This window comes from Heterocephalus glaber, unplaced genomic scaffold, assembly GCF_053883595.1.
Source record: "Heterocephalus glaber isolate CG9 unplaced genomic scaffold, H.glaber_assembly_v1.0 deba00001593, whole genome shotgun sequence".
NCBI lineage: Eukaryota > Metazoa > Chordata > Mammalia > Rodentia > Bathyergidae > Heterocephalus > Heterocephalus glaber.
In genome coordinates this window covers 5,644,356-5,663,233 of record NW_028258368.1, presented here as the reverse complement: position 1 = coordinate 5,663,233, position 18,878 = coordinate 5,644,356, and the positions used below count along the sequence as shown (strand labels likewise).

The 18,878-nt window shown below is 39.2% G+C and overlaps 1 long non-coding RNA gene across 7 annotated transcripts in view; it reads left to right on the top strand.

Annotated features, from left to right (window-relative positions):
* LOC101721407 (uncharacterized) overlaps positions 1-18,878 on the top strand; it is a 72,819-nt gene that overhangs the window by 33,199 nt on the left and 20,742 nt on the right. For 5 of the 7 annotated variants that reach the window (XR_015444040.1, XR_015444034.1, XR_015444035.1 and 2 more), the window contains exons 4-5: positions 8,598-8,783; positions 15,144-15,248. This is a non-coding gene — a long non-coding RNA (uncharacterized LOC101721407). The remainder of the gene's footprint in view (positions 1-8,597; positions 8,784-15,143; positions 15,249-18,878) is intronic. The other 2 variants (XR_015444037.1, XR_015444038.1) reach the window with 1 other exon arrangement.

Genomic DNA, 18,878 nt, shown 5'->3' with positions numbered 1-18,878 from the left:
CTTTAAAATTACAAGTACATTCTTATTCTTCAGGGAAAGTGATGGATAAGCCCAGAATATCATGCCTTTTGGTATTACCCAAAAGCCTTGTTCCATGAAAAACTGCAAGTTTAGTACCCACATCTGGATGCTTCAACTGGGCAGTAATTTTGCTAGTTCACAAGATAGTAGTAGGTAGTAGAAAGAGTCTAGGGCAAGAGATGGGAGTTCAGAATTTAGTTCTAACTCTGCCTCTACTAGCTGTGTGAATGTAAGCAGTTTCTTTCCTGTAAAATGTGGAGACTGGATTACATGATTTCTAAGATCAGTCATGGCCTTAGCAACTCCACATAGTGGTAGCTTAGGGCAACAGTCTGGTTGAAGGAGACATGGGGCTGCCCCAAACTGAGTTTACATAAAACTGTTCTCCTAAGACTGGGGAAACAGCAGTTGTCCACATCCAAAAGTAAGGGGGCGGGGGGAGATGGGATAGAACATGCTTGGGCTGGTGCCCCTGGGTTCAGCATTAAACATATAAACATAGGATTTGGTAGGAATAAGTACAGGACAAAGAGTAAAAAACAAACACTGTTCACAAGACAGGAATAAACCTGCGATACTGAAATTATTAAAGAAAAATGGGCTATTAGGATCTGGATTTAGAAAGACAAACATGAAGGATAAATGATCTTCCTTATTAGCCACTCGCTCACTGATAATGACTTTCAGGGTGCAACTCTGCAGTTAGGTCACCCTTTATAGTTACCTATTGCACAATCGGCAGAGAATCATCTCAAAGTCAGAACTTCTGACCCACTGTAATGGCAAAAACAAAAATACAATAATACTTGGTGATATAGGGGCTTTAAGGAAATGGACAATTAGATATTGTGTAATAGGAGCATGAACTGCTTCGACCACTTTTTTTTAAAGTAAAGTTTTTGTTGAAGTACAATTTACTTACAATCATAGGTATTTATTATAAGTGTATGTTATTTATTTTAAGTGGAGTTTCGGCCGATAATATCCATAAATCACCACCACAATCATGTAGATCACGTTTGTCATCCCCAACATGTTCCCTGTGCTCCATTCCACTTACTTTTCTCCATCTTCCATTCCAGGCAGCAATTGTCCATTTTCTTCAGCACAGATTAAACTGTTTTCTCGAACTGTATATACACAGAATCATATGTCTGTGTACCATATCTGACTTCCTTCATCCAGTATCTGTTGGAATGTTTTTAAGATACCTTCATGTTGGGCCCGGGGATTTAGCTCAGTGGTTCCACCGCCTACCTTAAAAGCACAAACAAGGTCCCGAGTTTGATTCCCGGTACCAAAAAAAGAAAGTAAGATACCTTTATGTTGCTGCATGGATCCATTCATTCCTTTTTATTGGTGAGTAGTAGCCTGTTGTACAGATAAACCACTCACCTGCAAACGGGCATTTGGGTTGTGTCTATCTTTGGCTACTATGGACAAAGCTGTTATGAAGAGTTGTTTACAAGTAATTGTATGGATGTAAGTTTTTAATTTTCTTAGGTGATAGCCTAAAAGTGAAATTTGCAAGGTCATGTGATAAAGGTATGTTTATATGAAACTGACAAATTATTTTCCATTCATTAGAAAGACCATTCTTTTCTTCCTCTGAATTATAGTGTTTTTTGCCCTTTTAATTGAGTTGTAAAGTTTCTTAATGTATTTCAGATGCAAAAACTTTGTTAATTATATATATTGAGAGCATATTCTCTTGCTCTCTCACTTTTCATTTTCTTAACAATGCTTTTTGAAAATCAGTTTTTAATTTTGATAATTTATCCATTTTTCTTTTATGATCTGTGCTTTTTTGTGTTCTAAGAGATCTTCCTAACCCATGGTCACAAATTTTTTCCTGTTTTATTTTAAGTTTTAGTTTTATCATTAGTTCTATGATCCATTTTGAATTAATTTTTGTACATAATGTAAAATAAGAGAAAACATCAATTGTTTTGTCGATAGACTTCATGTTTTAGAACAGCTTTAAATTTACGGACAAGTTTGAGCAGAGAATACAGAGGGTCGTCATGTGTCCCAATTCAGTTTCCTTACATAAGTATGGTACATTGTTACAGTTAGTGAATCAATACTGGCAAATTACTATTATTATTACCTAAAGTTAATCTTAATTGTACTGCTGTCTTTTTTCTACTCCAGGATCCCTTCCACCCATTACGTTTATCACTTGGCTGGAATAATTTGTTAGATTTCTCCAGTGTAAAGTTATTCCTCTTCCCTCTCCTTTTCCGTACTGCATCCTTTAGACCAAAGGCACTATGTTACCCATAATTAAAGAGTGAGAGTTGTGTTTCCGTCCTTTAGGTGGAGTATCTTCATAACTTATTTGGAATTCTCCTTAGGAAAATTATTTCTTCATTTATTTATTTATCCAATCATTTGTTTATATCAGTACAGACTCATAAACATTTATTTTATACTTTAGATTTTAATCCAGTACTACTTGATTGTGTTGCTCACAATTGTTCCAACATCAGCCACTGAGAACTCTTTCAATAAGATCCTGTGCCCCTTTCACAATACCTCACCAGTGTGGGGTTGTTACTTTTGCATTTTATCCATACAAACTTCCTGTTGTTTCAGCTCAGTTTTTAAAAAAATTATCATTTCCTTTGTTGGTACATTTGTTGAAAAGCAGCTGACCATATACGTGATCACCATGTTTTTATGCTTCAGTTGCTGTTGTTCTCCATTTACTCAAAACTGAGGAAAGAAGTAGCAGAAGATGTGGCAGAGGATCATTTACTTGATTATACATGCTTCTTCCCTGCCCTTGGGCAACCACAGCCCTACTCCCTCTGGACAATTAGAATCAATTCCCTTCATTACCTCTTCTACTGTGCTAACTCCTATTCTTGTAGTCTAATATCTTGGAACAAGAAAACTGGAACAGCAGGTTGACTGCCATAGTACAGACTTTAAAGTTACTCTTTCTGGTCCTCTGATGGAGATGTTTTCTTTCTAAAATCTAAAAGTCCTAGACCCACACACAGGTCCTAAGGTTTTTATGATGGGAGACATATTCACAAGATCTTCAGAGAATGATAAGCCCACTCCTACTTCTACCTGTTGGTTTCTAGATATTTTATTCAGCCTTTTAGTTTAGGGTGTATATAAAATCCTAGAGGATAGGGGAGCATTTTTCCAGACTGTAATCTCCAAATTGGAATTACTTATGCCTTCAAGACTCAATTCCATCATTATATCAGACCAGAAGCCTCTAGATGATGTGTTATGTAAGAAGACCAGTAGATTTTAGATCTTGTACCCACTGTCCTTTGGTTCCAGGTGGTATTATGTGAGATCTTTTTTTCTTTCTTTTTCTTTTTTTTTTTTTTGGTACCGGGGATCGAACTCGGGACCTTGCGCTTGCCAGGCAGGTGGCAGAACCACTGAGCTAAATCCCCGGCCCTGTATGAGATCTTGTGGTGTATAAGCACTATTAGTGGTACTGTCAGAAATACTGTGAGTAGATAGGCAAACTCACATATGGAATATGTATTCATTCAAATCAAGATGAATTATTGTCCATTCCAGTATAAGTTATTTTCCCCCCCATTAACTTTATTGGTACATTTTAGGTATAAAATACAGTTACATTCATCATTGGGATCTTGTACCATTACATGAGTCTCTTGGTTCTTATTTTTTTCCCCCTTCCCTTGCCCTCCCTTCACCCCCTCCACCCTTCCCTATTTGCAAAGACCTTGTTTCCATTTTTTTCCTCTTCTCATATTTTTTCCTTTCACTTTTTTCCCTTCCCCTACCCTTCCCAATTCCCCTGCTCTTTTAGACCTTTCCTTCCTGTTACACAATGTCAGTTATACATTTTTTAAATTACAGTATTAAGATCTAGGAGACATTACCACAGATTTGACAGAATTTAAAAGGATATAGAAAGCATATTACAAAAATCTTTTTTGAAATAAATTTGACAACTTCTAAGAAGTAACTTAGAAGACAAATTAATGAAACTAACTCTGGAGGAAATATAAAATTTGAATAGCACCTATTAAAGAAAGTATATTCCTAGCTTGAAAACCTACCTATATGACAACAGCAGGCTCATAAACATTTTAACTGATAAATTATATCAAATATTTAAAGCAGAAAAAAGAAGGAACACTTCTCCCCTCATTTTAGGAACTCAATATTGTGCTAATCCTTAAATTGGATAAAGATAATAGAAGAAAAATGTATGAACATAGATAGAAATTTGTTTAACAAAACAAACTCTTAGAAGTCAGATCTGGCAGGATGTAGAAAGTGGTTTTGTTATAGGGATGGCAGTGTTGGTTCAGCATTGGAAGATCCACCCCCAAAAGTCATCATTTTAACAGAGGAAAGGAGAAAGCCATATGATCCTGTCACTAGTTGGAGAAAGAGTATTGGACTAAATTCTACAGCTGTTCATGGTAAAAGCTATCAGGAGACTAGAAGTAGAACAGAACCTTCTCAACAGATCAAAGACATGTACTCCATACTTCCAACAAAAACTCCTTCTATGAATGGAGATGATACAATGCTTTCTCCCTAAAGTGGGGAACAAGGGCATATATGCCTACTCTTCATCTGTCCATTAGACTTTGAAACATAGGTCTAAACCAAAATAGTCTGGCAATAAAATGACACAACTAGGATAGGATTGGCATGGCAGAAGCAAAATCTTTATATGTAGATGAAATGATCATCTACAGAGAAAATACTAAGGAATCTCTAGGAGCCCCTAGAACTTGTACTTGAATTTAGCAGGATTAGAAAACACAAGGTATATATAAAAATTCAGGTCTGTGTATACTTGCTATAAATGAAGAACTGGATATTGAAATTTAAAAATTATGTAGGAGTACAAAGGACCCAGAAAAGCCAAAAACAAAAACAAAAACAGTGTTGGAAGACCTTTAACACCCAATTTTAAGACCTCTTCTAAAGCTACAGTAATCAAGGCAGTGTTAGTGTAAGGAAATACATATAGATCATTGGAATAAAACAGAGAATCTAGACATAGAACCACACATATATGATCCACTGAATTTTGAAAGATCATTTAACATTAGCATTTTATAGACTATAAACTCGATTCAAGAGCCGAGGAAGAGATAGTGTCTTCAGCAAATGGCACTAGAACACCTGGTATCCATATATAAAAAATTAACCTCAACCCTTTTTTTCCATACATGAAAATAACTTGAAGGGATCTATGAACCAAAATAAGAAAGCCTAAAAGTGTAAAAATTTAAGAAGAAATCATAAGGGAAAATATTTATGAATTCAGGGTAGGCAAGAACTACCTAGGATACAACAGCCATGATGTATAAAAGAAAAAAAATTGATGAGATTCCATCAAAATTTAGAACTTTAAATGACATCATTAAAATGAAAAGTAGTCCTTAAACAGACCATATTTACAATGTATATAACCTATGAGCAGAATATATAAAGAATTCTTAGAGCTCACTAATAGACAACCCAATTAAAATGTAGACATAAGAAGATGATAAATAGCCAGTATAGCACAAGGAATGGTGTGCAATTCTAGAATCAGAAAAATACTAATCAGTACAATAATAAGACTGAATTATACACTCACTAGGGAGATGAAGTCAAAAGTTTTAAAAGCCTTGTCATGACTTTTTCTTTTTGTTGGATTCCCCCGCTTTGCGTTTAATTTGTCAGGCCCAATGGATTCATTCTGCTGGGTTTCCTGGGGTTGTGATCCTCATTGTCTTTCCTAGGGTATTGTCTAAAATTTTTGGAGTGTCGGTTTGGTATTCATGAAGTTCCTGAGGTGCTCTTTATCATGAAAGTATCTTATTTCTCCATCAATTTTGAAAGATAGTTTTGCAGGGTACATCAATCTGGGTTGGAGGCTGTTTTCCTTTAGGGCTTGAAATACATCACTCCAAGCTCTTCTTGCCTTATGGATTTGCATTGAGAAGTCTTCTGTGATTCTGATGGGCTTTCCTTTGTATGTGATTTGTTTCTTTTCTCTCACTGCTTGTAGAATTTTGTTCTTCTGTTGGATTTCTGGAATCCTAACTATTATATGCCTATGTGTAGATTTTTTTTGATTAAGGCTAGCTGGAGTCGTATATGCCTCACTTATCTGTATGTCAAGCTCTTTTCCCCTCCTTGGGAAGTTTTCTGCCATCAATTCTGTGAAGAGTTTTTTTTTATGTCATCTGCACTCTCTCCTCTTTCTTCATTGACTCCAGTCAGTCTTACGTTATTCTTCTTTGCATCGTCTAGCAGCTGCTGGATTGATTTCTCTTGTTCCCTTACAATTTTAAAGCAATTTTTCTTTTCCTGGTCACTAATTGCAATCTTATCTTCTATATGTGAAATTGTATCCTCACATTGGTTCATTCTGCTGCGTAGACTTTCGATGGAGATTTTAATCTCTTGGAAATCTGTTTGTATCTGTTTTATGGATTCCATTTGTTTCCTATGTTGGGATTCCATCATGTTCCTCAGATCCTCTATTTTTTTTATCTGTGTCCTCTCTAGATTTATCAATCATGTCTTGCACCATGAGCAAAATCTTTGCTGTTATCTGAGTAATTATTTCTGATTTCATTTTTCCCAGATTCTCTTTTGTTGCCAGTTCAGAGAGTCCAGGTGGTTGAGTATCAGAGTGTTCCATCTCGTTTCCCTTTGGGGTTGCTGTAGGTGATCTGGAAGTATGTTTTTGAGGCTTGTTTATGTGTCTTCTCATTTCTGTGGGGGGGGTGCTTCTGGTGCCCACGCGGCTCAACTTCTGTGCCCTAGGAGCTTGGGATGGCAGCAGGGGAGCTTCCTTTCGGGTGCTGGGACCAGCTCACCTTGATTCCTTGGTTGTTCACCACAGGGGTTGGTGGTCCAGGTCCAGGCACTCACTTGGATTCCGATACTCAATACTCACTTGGATTCTCGATAATTCCATGAACGCTTGGACACCTTCTCGTCCATCATCCATCGTGGTGGCCTTCTCTGCAGCGTGACCCTTCGTGCCCTCTTAGCACCTCCGCCCCCCATTCCAGTATAATTAAGGTGTCACACCAAGTTGGGGCATAATACTATATCAGAGACTCAATGAAGGTCTTTTGCTGGCAGGTTGGACACTGAGTAGCACAATAGCTGGATTAGCCTTAGTGAGTGTGAGTCTCTACTAACATATCAGTTTTCCATCCTACTATCGATTATGCCAGCACCAGAGTAGGTAGTCATCAGGCATGGCTTGGTTGGTTAGTACCTTTTCCATGGGATGTCACTCCTATATGTGCATCTTCACACCTCTCCTAGGATACTCTTGTCCTTAGTCTTCCAATATTTCTCTTTCTGGATCTCAGACAAGCCAGCTAAGGCATTTACCACTGCCTGAGAGCCGCTTCTTATATCAGGCCACTTCTTCTTCCACACAAAACTGGAGATCAGGTACCCTTCCCAAAGACCTAACAATTGGGAAGACTTCTCCTTGCCACATCTGAGAAGGCACACCAGCAGTCCATTTTTGACTTGTACCCAGATGCTAAGCCAACCCATAACTGAATAAAACCCTGGGGCTTTTCTCCTTCATTGCTTGGTCATAAGGACCCCTCCCCACATACATACATGTAGGTACTGACATTCACTGAGAGAAAGGCACTGTGTAATACCAGTAGGTCATTTGGGGGTCTGGGACACCAACTAAGGCAGTTTACTTATACTTTTTTCCAAGCTCATTCCCAGTCTTGAATGAACTACTCCATCCTACAATGGATTTCTACTGAGTCTACCCAACCTTTCGCTTCGTAGGTTTAAAAGGACTTTGCTCATAATAGACAGCTTTAAACATATGGTTACTTGATATCTCATGGTCAAATTCTTTATCTTTACTAGAGACAAGTTGTATACCAAAAGGTAGTTCTCAAATGCTGTAGAATTCTCTCCTACAGAAGGCATGATTTTGGTCTAGAATTCTAGGGTCTACATGGAGATTCTCCTACTGGAGTGTGCATAAATTCTACATAATGACTTTTCCCAATTCACATACTTCTAGTACCATAGTGTCTGCTTGATCAAATGGCCTAAATGAAAGAGACACTTGCCCTTCTGTTTGGATTTACATGGAGCCCTTCCTTGGTCTAGGCCTGATTCAAAGTTTACACCTCCCAGAGCACTTGGAGAATGGCTGATGCAGCATTCTCTACTGTGAAATATGGTGGCTCCAGAGCAATAATGGTGCTACCTTTTTGGTGTTAAGAAGTAATGACTACAATAATTTGTCTTTTAATTTGGTGGAATGTTCATGCATATCCCCAAACATTTCACTGAGGTGGAAGTCTCCTGAATCTTCAGATATTTTTCCTCTCTCACTTTTATGGCACATACAAAGACTTCCAATGTATTATCCAGTTCTTACTACATAGTTACCATAGTGATAACATAATGTTATCATCTGATACTGTCACTGGTCTGAGGGATTAATGTGATATGCCTGGGTGGTTCATAATACACCTCTATAGATATATTATGGCAGATGTCATGAGAGTTTACACAGCTCAGGAGCAGTGTTGTAAATATATTTCTTGTCTGCCTCATAGGGACAAGATTATTGCTGAGCTTTCAGTCTTACAAAGGTGAGAAAGAAACCAGACAACAGCTCAATGGCTGCATATTTGGACCTAAAGCTGTGTGAATCTGCTCTGGAAGGCACTACATCCTGCACTGCAGCTGCAATTGGAGCAGGGAGACAGCGGGTGTGGTGAAAGGTGCGTCTGGAAATGCAGGTTAGTGTCAAGTTAAGAATGGACTTGAAGAGCCCACTGTGGGTTGGACTTTATCTGGAGCACAGTAAGGAGCTCTTAAAGATTTATAAGTGATATGTTCTACCCACTCACTAGTCTCAAAAAGAAAACAGTGTTTTCTAACATTTCAAGAGCTTACAAATGAACTGTCTCAATGGCAGAGTGGGTGGTGTGTGCTGTCATGTGCAGCCCACATCCTATGTTCAAAGACCAAAACACAATTCTCATGGCTGTCACAAATATTGGCTGTTGAGATCTCACAGCTATGTCCCAACCATTGTTTACAGAACCATTGTTCACAGAAGTGCATGCACATTTAACTCATTCATCCTTTGCACTTACTACTCTTTCTCTGTAACATCTCCTCCATCCCCTATGCATGCCAGTGATGGCACTCTTTTAGAGATGAGTGCCCAAACTGCAACCCCAAACCCACTTATTTATTGCAAAGTGCTAACACTGCAATTTAACCTGAATACTGAAGTTTTAGTTTAGAAAAAGTAGCTCATAAATTAACATGTTTTGTCCTAAAAGAAAAACAAGTAACACATGTGCCATAGGTTTGCCACCACTGCCCTAGGCCTTGAGAAATTCTGTTCATCCCATAAGACTTAGATGTCTCCTCTCATCCCAGGTATGATTAGCTATTAACTTCCACAGGACCTGGGTCATAATGTGACCATGTGACAAAAATAATTCCTGTGTACTGTCTCGTGTTTGCCCAATCCTGTGGCTGCCCTCAGGCTGTGCTTCTTGCTGCCCAGGCCAGGTCTCATTGATCTTCATATCAGTAAAAGTTCACATAGAGCCCACACAGGTAGGCATTTAAGGAATGATCATTGAATTAAGTTGTTTATTTAATTGATCTGTTCCTGTGTGAGAGGGAAAAACCAGGATGAGATGCATACATTTATTCTTTCCTAAAGCATGTGATTGCTGTCACAGTAAAGTGGACTTGAAGACTTTTATGCTGGCATCAGTTGTCATTCTGAATTTGTAAAGTAAAGCTGTTGCAAACCTAAACCTTTTCATTTACCTTCCAGCTGAATTGCAATTATTTAATCAAAGACACATATGACTCTAATACCTTTACAAATTGTGCATGTGTGTGCACACAGGCATGTGTGCATGTGTGTTTAGATTTGAATTTGAATTTGAAAACTCCCAGACGCTATTTGACTCACTAATCTTTTGTCTTCAGAGAATTAACTTTATAATAATTAAAGCAAACAAATAGTACTAATAGTACTAATAACAACTTGTACTAATAGTATAAATTGTACTAAAATTAAAGGTACTTTGTTTCAACATTCCACATGATTTTAGGTTTAGCACAAACCCTATTTCTTTTTTATCTGGATAGGGTCTTAAAGCATACACTGCCATGAAAGACTATGAGTTCAACATGCATTTACACCTCTCCAAATGCAAATATTTAATGGAAAGATTCAGAACACAAAGTTTCCAACACTTGACCATTTTTTAAAAATGTAAACGACATCCACCACCTGCCTCACAAGCTCGAGGAGCTGAGTTTGATCTCCAGTACCAAAAAAAAATGTAAACGACAGATCAACATATTTACGTCACTTGCCTGTGTCAGCATTATGAACCAAATGTGTGCATTTTAGACAATAAACAAGGCATTTAACTAAGGTAGAAACCTGCACAGTGTACCAAATTGCCACTAACTTTAAAATCTCAAGTTATGGCAGCTTTCATGTTATTGAAGGGTACAGAGTGCACACATCTCTCACAAAATGTCTGCGCATAAAGTGGCTCATACTTTTCATGGCAGCTCTAGGATTATCTGGGTACAGGTACCTCCAGTTTCTGTTCTACCCAGTTGAGAATCTGGCCCACATCCTCATGCTCTGCTCCTCATCCTCATCCACATGGTCTAAGATGGCACAGAAGCCATCATATCTACCTTACATGAATAAAAGAAGAAGGGCTTGCCTCACCTCTACCCATTCCCAGACCTAAAGACCTATCCTGGAACATGTGGCTATCCTTTCTCTTATATCCCATGAGCCAAAACAGTTCTTTGGCTACCAACAGCTGCAATAAGACTTAGAAATATAGTCTATATTTAGTATGGCCATATGCCCAGCTAAGTAATGAAGGCCACATCACTGAAGAAAAGGGAGAAAACATACACCAAGAATCACTGATATCTCTGCCATTTGCACAAATACCAAAAAGAAAATACAATTCTAGGATGACAGTTTGCACAATAATCAATTGGAGCGTTTCGGGTTTGGGAAGCTGTCTTTGTTTGTTCTCATGGCTTCCACTTGCGGTAATACAGGTCTCCCCCTTCTATTTCCCATTTTCATGTCTCAGGCCATGTGTTCATCAGAGCTGCTGGCTTGGCAATGGCCTTGAGTTGGTTTTGCTTATTTAGGAATGTATCTAATTTGCCCTACATGAGCTCAGCATTGGTCTCATTTGGCAACAACAATTTATTTATAAATAATCATTAGCCTGTTCCTTACATGTTTTGTTTTTCATTTTGTTTGCTAAAATTAAAACTCTATTTTCTGAGGATTTAGAAAAATAACACCAGAAAGTTGAGAAAAAGTATTAGGGACAGAAGGTAGGAGTAGGAAATTGAAATTTTCTTGGAGTTGCTTCAACCTCCCAGGGCAGTGGGATTTTTCCAGCTCGTTCTCTTTCAGCCTGGAATTTTAATCACTCCTATAAACCACATCAGTGCTAAAATATTTTTGAGCAGAATGGCTGCTATTAACTTAGCATTATTGTTGGTGCTGCAAGAGATACAAAAGAAATTTATGATCTGGAGTTCAGAGGTAGTCACTGTCACAGGCAGTAGCCACGGATATGGATTTAGTCAGATGAAACAGGTCATGCTGCAGTAACAAATACATTGTGAGTGGTTTCACTCAATCAACATTCATTTCTTGCTCACCTTCAGGCTGAGGCAGGTCTGGAAGCTGCTGTCTGTCTTACAGGATGCTGCTGGGAGCTCAGGTCCTTCAGAGTTGCCATGAAAGGATGAGGGAGGACTAGGGGACTGAGCGGGGTGATGCTAAAGGCCAGGTCTGGGAGTTCTTCTGCATCTGCCAGAGATCAGTCACATGGCAGAAATCAAATTTCAAGGTCAACTAAACCTGGAAGTCTGGTCTCCCTGGGTCCCCCCAAAATAGGAAATGGTGTGGTATACACATGGCAGCATCTCAGTCAGAGTTTAACTTCAGTTCTTCTACCTTTTATCTTTGTGATAAATCATGGGCAATTTATGCAGTTTTTCAGCTTCAGTTACCTTCTATATAAAGCCCACATAATATCAATTTGGATCAAAGTTAAATGTTGAGCATTTGGGTATTTAGGAGATATAATTCCCTCCCTTTCACTTAGAAGCACGTACAGCCTTAAAAACAATACTTAGGGCTGGCGATGTAGCTCAGCGACACAGTGCCTGCCTGACAAGTGCGAGGCCCTGAGCTTGATCCCACGTGCCCCCCCAAAATCCAATACTTAACATACTACAAAAACTAGAAGCTCCTTCAAATTTTTCCTGAAATCTACCTGCCTCTAAAGCACCTGGGAGTGATCATCAGGATGAGACTTTCTCTGCTCCTCCCACCCAGACCAAAAAAAAAAAAAAAAAAAAAAATCCCAAATGGGAATTTCATAGGTGGGTTTAGAAACCTTTGTTTTATATTCGTTTCCCAGATGATTCTTTTTTTTAAATTGTGGTAAAGTATTGATAACATAAAATATGCCACTTTTAATACTGTACACTCACATTGTTGTGTACCCAATCTCCAGAAGTCTTCTTATCTTCCAAAACAAACACTACATACGCATTAAATAACTCATGCTTTTCCCTTTCCCTGGCAACTGCCCTTTACTTTCTGTCTTTGTGTACTTGACTCTGCTAGGTGCCCTTCATGTGGCATAATGTCCTCAAGGTTCACCCATGCTGTAGCATGTGTCGGAATCTCCTTCCTTTTTAAGGTTGCATGATACTCCATTGACATACAGACACACTTTGCCTATGCACTCATCCATTGGTGGACACTGGGATTGCTCCTTTTTGTCAACTGTGAACAATGTTGCTATGAACACGGGTTTACAAATGTCTCTTTGAAGCTCTGCTTTCAATTCTTTGGATATATATATACCCAGAGGTGGAATTTCATAATTGTGGAGTAATTTTACTTTTTTATGGGAGGAAATAGAAAATTCTTATGCCCACCGAAGTTTAAGAAGCACTGGCAAGGGAACAAGAAAGGCCACATAATCGATGAGCAAATGTACAGTAAGGCAACAAAGTACTGTGGGATGTTAGGGAGGACAGGGAGAGAATGGGGAGAAGTGGTGTGGGAGGGCAGTGCCACGCAGAAGAGGTGAAGGTCAGGAATGGCCTCCAAGCAGCGATATGAACAAGACCGTCCAGTGGGAAACCGGAAACAAGTCAGGAGACCCTGAGTACAGTAGGCAGAGGAGGGAAGAATCATGCCGAAAGCTCCTGGAAGTGGAAGGAGGTGACTTTTTGGCCGTGGAAACTAGGCCGATGAGTTCAGATCCAGGGCACTTGCCATGGGCTCTTGAAGAGAGACACCATGTGGTGATTATCATGCCATTACCCAACAGAACCGATACCATTGACCAAATGGCATTAGAAGTGGGATAGATTCCACGGTAGTTAGCATTTCAGTAAAATGATGTAAATTGTTACTATCATATTACAATAAACATAGATATATAATTACATCATTCTCTCCTGCCTACCAGAACCTTCTAATCTGCAACAGAAATAGAGAACAACTAAAGATAGAGTTGGCATCTTCCACAATACCTGACAAGGTGCAAAATAAAAAAATCTCTTTCGTCTGATGGAAAAAAAAAAAACCATGAAAATATGTGTGAGAAAAGTACTGTGTCTTTGGGGTTGTATGTAAGTTAGGCAGCGTTGTGGTACTTGAGAAGTTTTGATATTATAGCTCCATTACTTACTAGTGTGTGATTGTGAACAACTTAACCTCATCGCATGGTACTTTCCTTATCTAAGCTAAACGTAGGACCTAAGTAATTGAATTTTTGTGAAGATTTAATGAGTTAATGTGTATGACACATTTACCATAAGGTCTGATGATAATTAATAAACAAATACTGTATTAATGTTATTATGTGTACTTTTAAAATAAGTTAAGGTCAATAATTTCTCATTCTAACAAGAACTCATCAGGGATAAGAAATTTTCAGATGCTTAGTTTTTCCCCTCAACTGATCTAGAGCTTGAAGATATTTTCCACATAGATTTTCCTACTTTAAGCAAAGCAAACTAAGGCTTTGAATACAGTGCCTGTGTTATAACCTCAGTATGATTCCTAGGCCTTTACTGTTTTATCACTCCAATTTTCCAGTCTTTCATTTTTTCTCTGAATTTTCTTCATTACCCTTCTTGCTAAGATTCTGAACAATAAGAACCTAATCGGGAGTGGAAATCAAAGAAGGTTGGTTGGGCTGATTGTTCCTGGGGCCCAGGACTAAAACTCTTTGGATCATAATTTTTTTTTTTTGTACTGGGGATTGAACTCGGGTCCTTGAGCTTGTGCAGCAGGCAGTGAAACCACTAAGCTAAATCCCCAGCCCCCTGAAAGACTGTAAATCTTTTTTTTTTTTTTGGTACTGGGAATTGAACTCAGATCCTTGCGCTTCTGAGGCAGGTGGTGGAACCACTGAGCTAAATCCCCAGCCCTAAAACTCTTTGGTTCAGTGCTAAATCCCATGCCTCACCTCACACTTGACAGGCAAGAGGAGACCGGTCAAGAGAGTAATAACTTGTGGTATCCCTATATCCCCTTTGGTCACAACCCATCTGTTGTTGCTATGACTGATTCAAAGAAGCAGACAACGCCTTAATAAAAGATAACCGTTCATTGCCTATGGCAGCACTGAAGTGGCCACAGGAAAATTTTTTAGTAAAGAGTCTAAATCAGAAGCTCATATTCATACTTATAAAATCAGCATAGTTTAATCATTGAAGAGCCAAAACAGGGCAGGGAAAACAACATAAGGTCGAAAAGAAAGAATGTAAAGTAGAAAAGAAAAACATTAAAAGTCATAACCTCTGTTTGCCTGGTGAATACACTTCTAGGTGCACACAATTTATTGGGGAGAATTACTTGCTAAGTATTGATCACAGATGTTTCTTGAAAGTAACCATCATTAGGAAATATTTTGAAAATTTATACGCAAGCAGATTACGCGATGTTATAAGATTAGACAAGAGACCCTGTTGACGTGAGCAGAGTCCCCAGGGCCACTGATCCACCATATTAAGTCACTGACCCACTTCTACTCCCACAGAACTCCTGAGGATGTGGAGCATGTGGCCTCACAAAAGCAGAACTTCCTGCATCACGGTCTCTTTCCAAGGTTTAGCAATTACGAATTGTGCTGCTATAAACACAGGTATGCATGAACCACTGTAATATGATGTCCTTAACACTTTCAGGATGATACCTAGAAAGAGGAATCACTTGATTAAATAGAAATTCTAATAACAAACACTTCCAGCAGAGCAGCACAAAAAATGCAGAAGTATTTCAATCTGTCAGGTTTGTCAGCTTCTCCCCAGACCTCCTGTGCCCTGTTGCTGACCCAGCTCTGCCTCAACCCCATCCTACAAGTCCTATCTGGTTTCTCCCACATATACATCCTAGGTGGAAACCCCATGGCATGAAGTTCCATATGGTCCCAACGCCTGTTTTGTGTGACCTTTGTGTCAAGGCCACAGACTGGACACAGCCTGCTCTGCTTCCTGTCCAGATGGTAACTGCTCTTCCTCACAGGCTTGTGAGTTTGCAACTTTTGGTCTCTACCTATATTCAGATCATTCTACTTCCTGGTCTACCCTTCCCCAGATTCTAAACATCTTTGCAAATCCACTTACCTGTTCGAACCATTACAGCTTCTCTTGCTGTGAATGGCCTTAATGGCTGGGCCCTGGGTGTTTTCCATTTTTTTTGCCATCACAGATCATTCTTGGCTTGTAGCAATATTGGCTTCCTCTCACAAGCAACCGGTGTATACAAATTTTGACATAATAGCCATGCAAATGTAAGAAACACCTTTAAATTCCTTGAATGCACAAGGGAATATAGATCTCATTGAAACATAAAATTATGATCATTGTTTCCATAGTGGTGATTTCTAGCAGTAATGAGTGGTTCGGGGTAGTCTCTTCATCAGCCTGGTCCTGAAGGAGCCAAGGTATGCGCCTGAGTTTGTAGCCAAAGAATTTAATTTTGAATTGAGTTGACACATGAGAAACAACCAAACCACAGAGTTACTCTTTTTCTGTACCCATGGACTCAGCCAGAAGGAAAGGACACATTCAAGATGCCCCTGCCTGATTTGGTCATATCCCCAAAGACACTCTTTTTTGTTCAGTGTCAGGAATTTGCTCCACTTTCTGAAATGGTTGCACACCAACTTGGCAGAATGCAGAGTGATTTGTGTTTCCCTGTAGTTTCCTGAATGATACACATTGACCTAAAATCCCTTCTGCCAACAAGTCTAGAAGGAACCCATCTTCACGTGAGCACCTTTTCCGGTCCTGCTGTGGTTGTTTGTAGCCTCAAAGGCTGTGGCAGGATGTTTCTCTCCTAAGTCTCTCTGGCTCTTACCCCTCAGGTGTCCTTGAACAAGTAAAAGGAAATGATGTAATGATCTCCAGGACTCCTAGCCTACATTCAAGGAGAATTAAATATCTCTTCATGCCTAAGCAGCTTTGCCTAATCGATGGAAAACTATGTGTATGTGTGTGTATATGTACATATGTCCATGCATTTGTGTGTGTGTGTATGTGTACACATATAAATACATTTGTATAACCATCTTTGAAGCTTTATCTACCAGTATAGCCCTACACAAACAACTGCAACAAAATTATTCAGCTCCTTGATGAGGGCAGCTTAACATTTTTAAGTGTCTGCTACGTACCAAGCAACAAGACCATGAGAAGAGCCTTCAGAAGGAGCCCAGCCCTGTTGACACCTTGATTTTGGACTTCTGGATTCCAGAGCTCTTAGGGAATAAATTTCTGTTGTTTGAAGTCACTGAGTTTATGGTAGTTTGAAGTAGTCACAGAAAATTGATTCAGATGGTGGGAGAAAAAAATAAAAGACAAATCTAACTCTAGGGCTGAAAAGCTAATGATGATATGGCTAGCACTAAAGGTGGGGAAGGCTTTTTGCAGATTTAGAAGGGATAAGAAGCTCTATTTTAACTCACCAAATTTTAGGTACAAATGGCACAGCAGGTGGAGGGGCCAGAACTGATGGGATCTATGAGTATTAATATTAATATTTAATATTAATGATGTCATGGCACTGTGTTACAGGTGAGTAAACTGAGGCTCAGATCATACAGCCAAAAAGTGTCTTAGCTGAGGGCTGAACCGGGCTCCATCTGCTCTTTGGCCGGACTGTCATTTCTTCACCTGTTCCTCACTCAGGCTGCTTCCTGGAGGGGGCTCATCCCTTCCTCCATCTGCCCCATCCTACAACTTGCTCGAAGTCCCCTTCTTCCTCCAGAGGGTGCTGCTGGGGCCAGGCTCCACTAGCTCATACTGTGCCCAAGAGCCACCTTCAGCATCTTCTTCTGCTCCACAGCCACTGATATAGTGCTAGGAGATTGGAATTGGCTCTGGCAGGATTATTTACATCACAAAAAGTGTCAAACAATGCAAATCAGGTATTTTGTTTTGGAAAGCTAGGTTGTTACACATTTACCAGCATGACATCTTCACCATAGCTGAAACATACCTAATTCCATGTGTTCATTCTTTTCAATATTATGTTTCACATATGCAGGCCCCATGTCTCAATTATGCTACATAAACTTCTTGGGACAGGAGTTATTCTTCTCTCTCCTTATCACCTGGAGAGACCCAGGGCTGTGGAATTAGATAGCTTCAACCAGCACCAGGTTGTAAATGGTTATTCATAAAATATGCCCTGATTCCTCTTATGACATCATGAGTGTTTATTCACAGATCCTATCAGTCCTGACAGAAATTATTCCTTAAGAGTTCTGGAATCCAGAAGTTCAAAATCAAGTTGTCAGCAGGGCTGTGCTCCTCCTGAAGGTTCTAAAAAAGACTCCTTCCCACTCCTCTTAGCTATTGGTGGCTGCTGGTGACAATCCCTGGAGTTCCTTGGCTTGTAGCAGCATCACTTCAAACTCTGTAATCATGTGATCTGTGTGTGTCTGTGTATGCGTGTGTGTGTGTGTGTGTGTGTGTGTGTGTGTATGTTTGGAACCACATATGTGTCTCTGTACCCAGATTTTCCTCTACTGGACTGGGGGCTACCCTAATCCAGGATGATCAGATTTCAACTGGATTGCATAAGTGAAGACTATTTCAAAACAAGGCAGGGTACACAGGTACCAGGGATTAGGACTTGAACATATCTTTTGGAAGGGTACAATTCACTCGGTATTTCCTCCTTTCTTACAAAACTAGGTATATATTTGCACATGTATGTATATATATCCTATCAGTTTTTTTCCACTTATACTGCATCCAATAATCTCTTCATTATTAGGAGTAGATATTCTCATTCTTTTTTATACTGTATAGTATTCCATTGTGTGGATCTACTATAGCTTAATAATCAATATCTTCTTGGTTTATACAATAGATATTTTATTGACATTTTTGCTTGAAATGTCTTGGGTTATTCTCAACCTATTTGCTATTATAAACAATGAGACAAATATGATGTTATATTATTTACTATGCATATGTCATTTACTATATGTACAAGTGTATCTAGTAGCTTATCAGAAGTGGGTTTCTGAATCAAAGGGTAGCATCTGCAATCCTGTTGGTCCTGCCAGAGGCCTCTCCATAAGGACAATGTCAACCATGCATGAGAATGTTTCCCCCTGTGTTGTCAACAGAGTGCCAGATGTTTGCCAACTTGACAAGCTGGCAGTGGTATCTTGCTGTAGTTCTTATTTAGAAATGAGGCTGAGCATACTTCCATGTTGAAGGGAGATAAATATATTTTTAGTAGAATCCTTGAATTATTT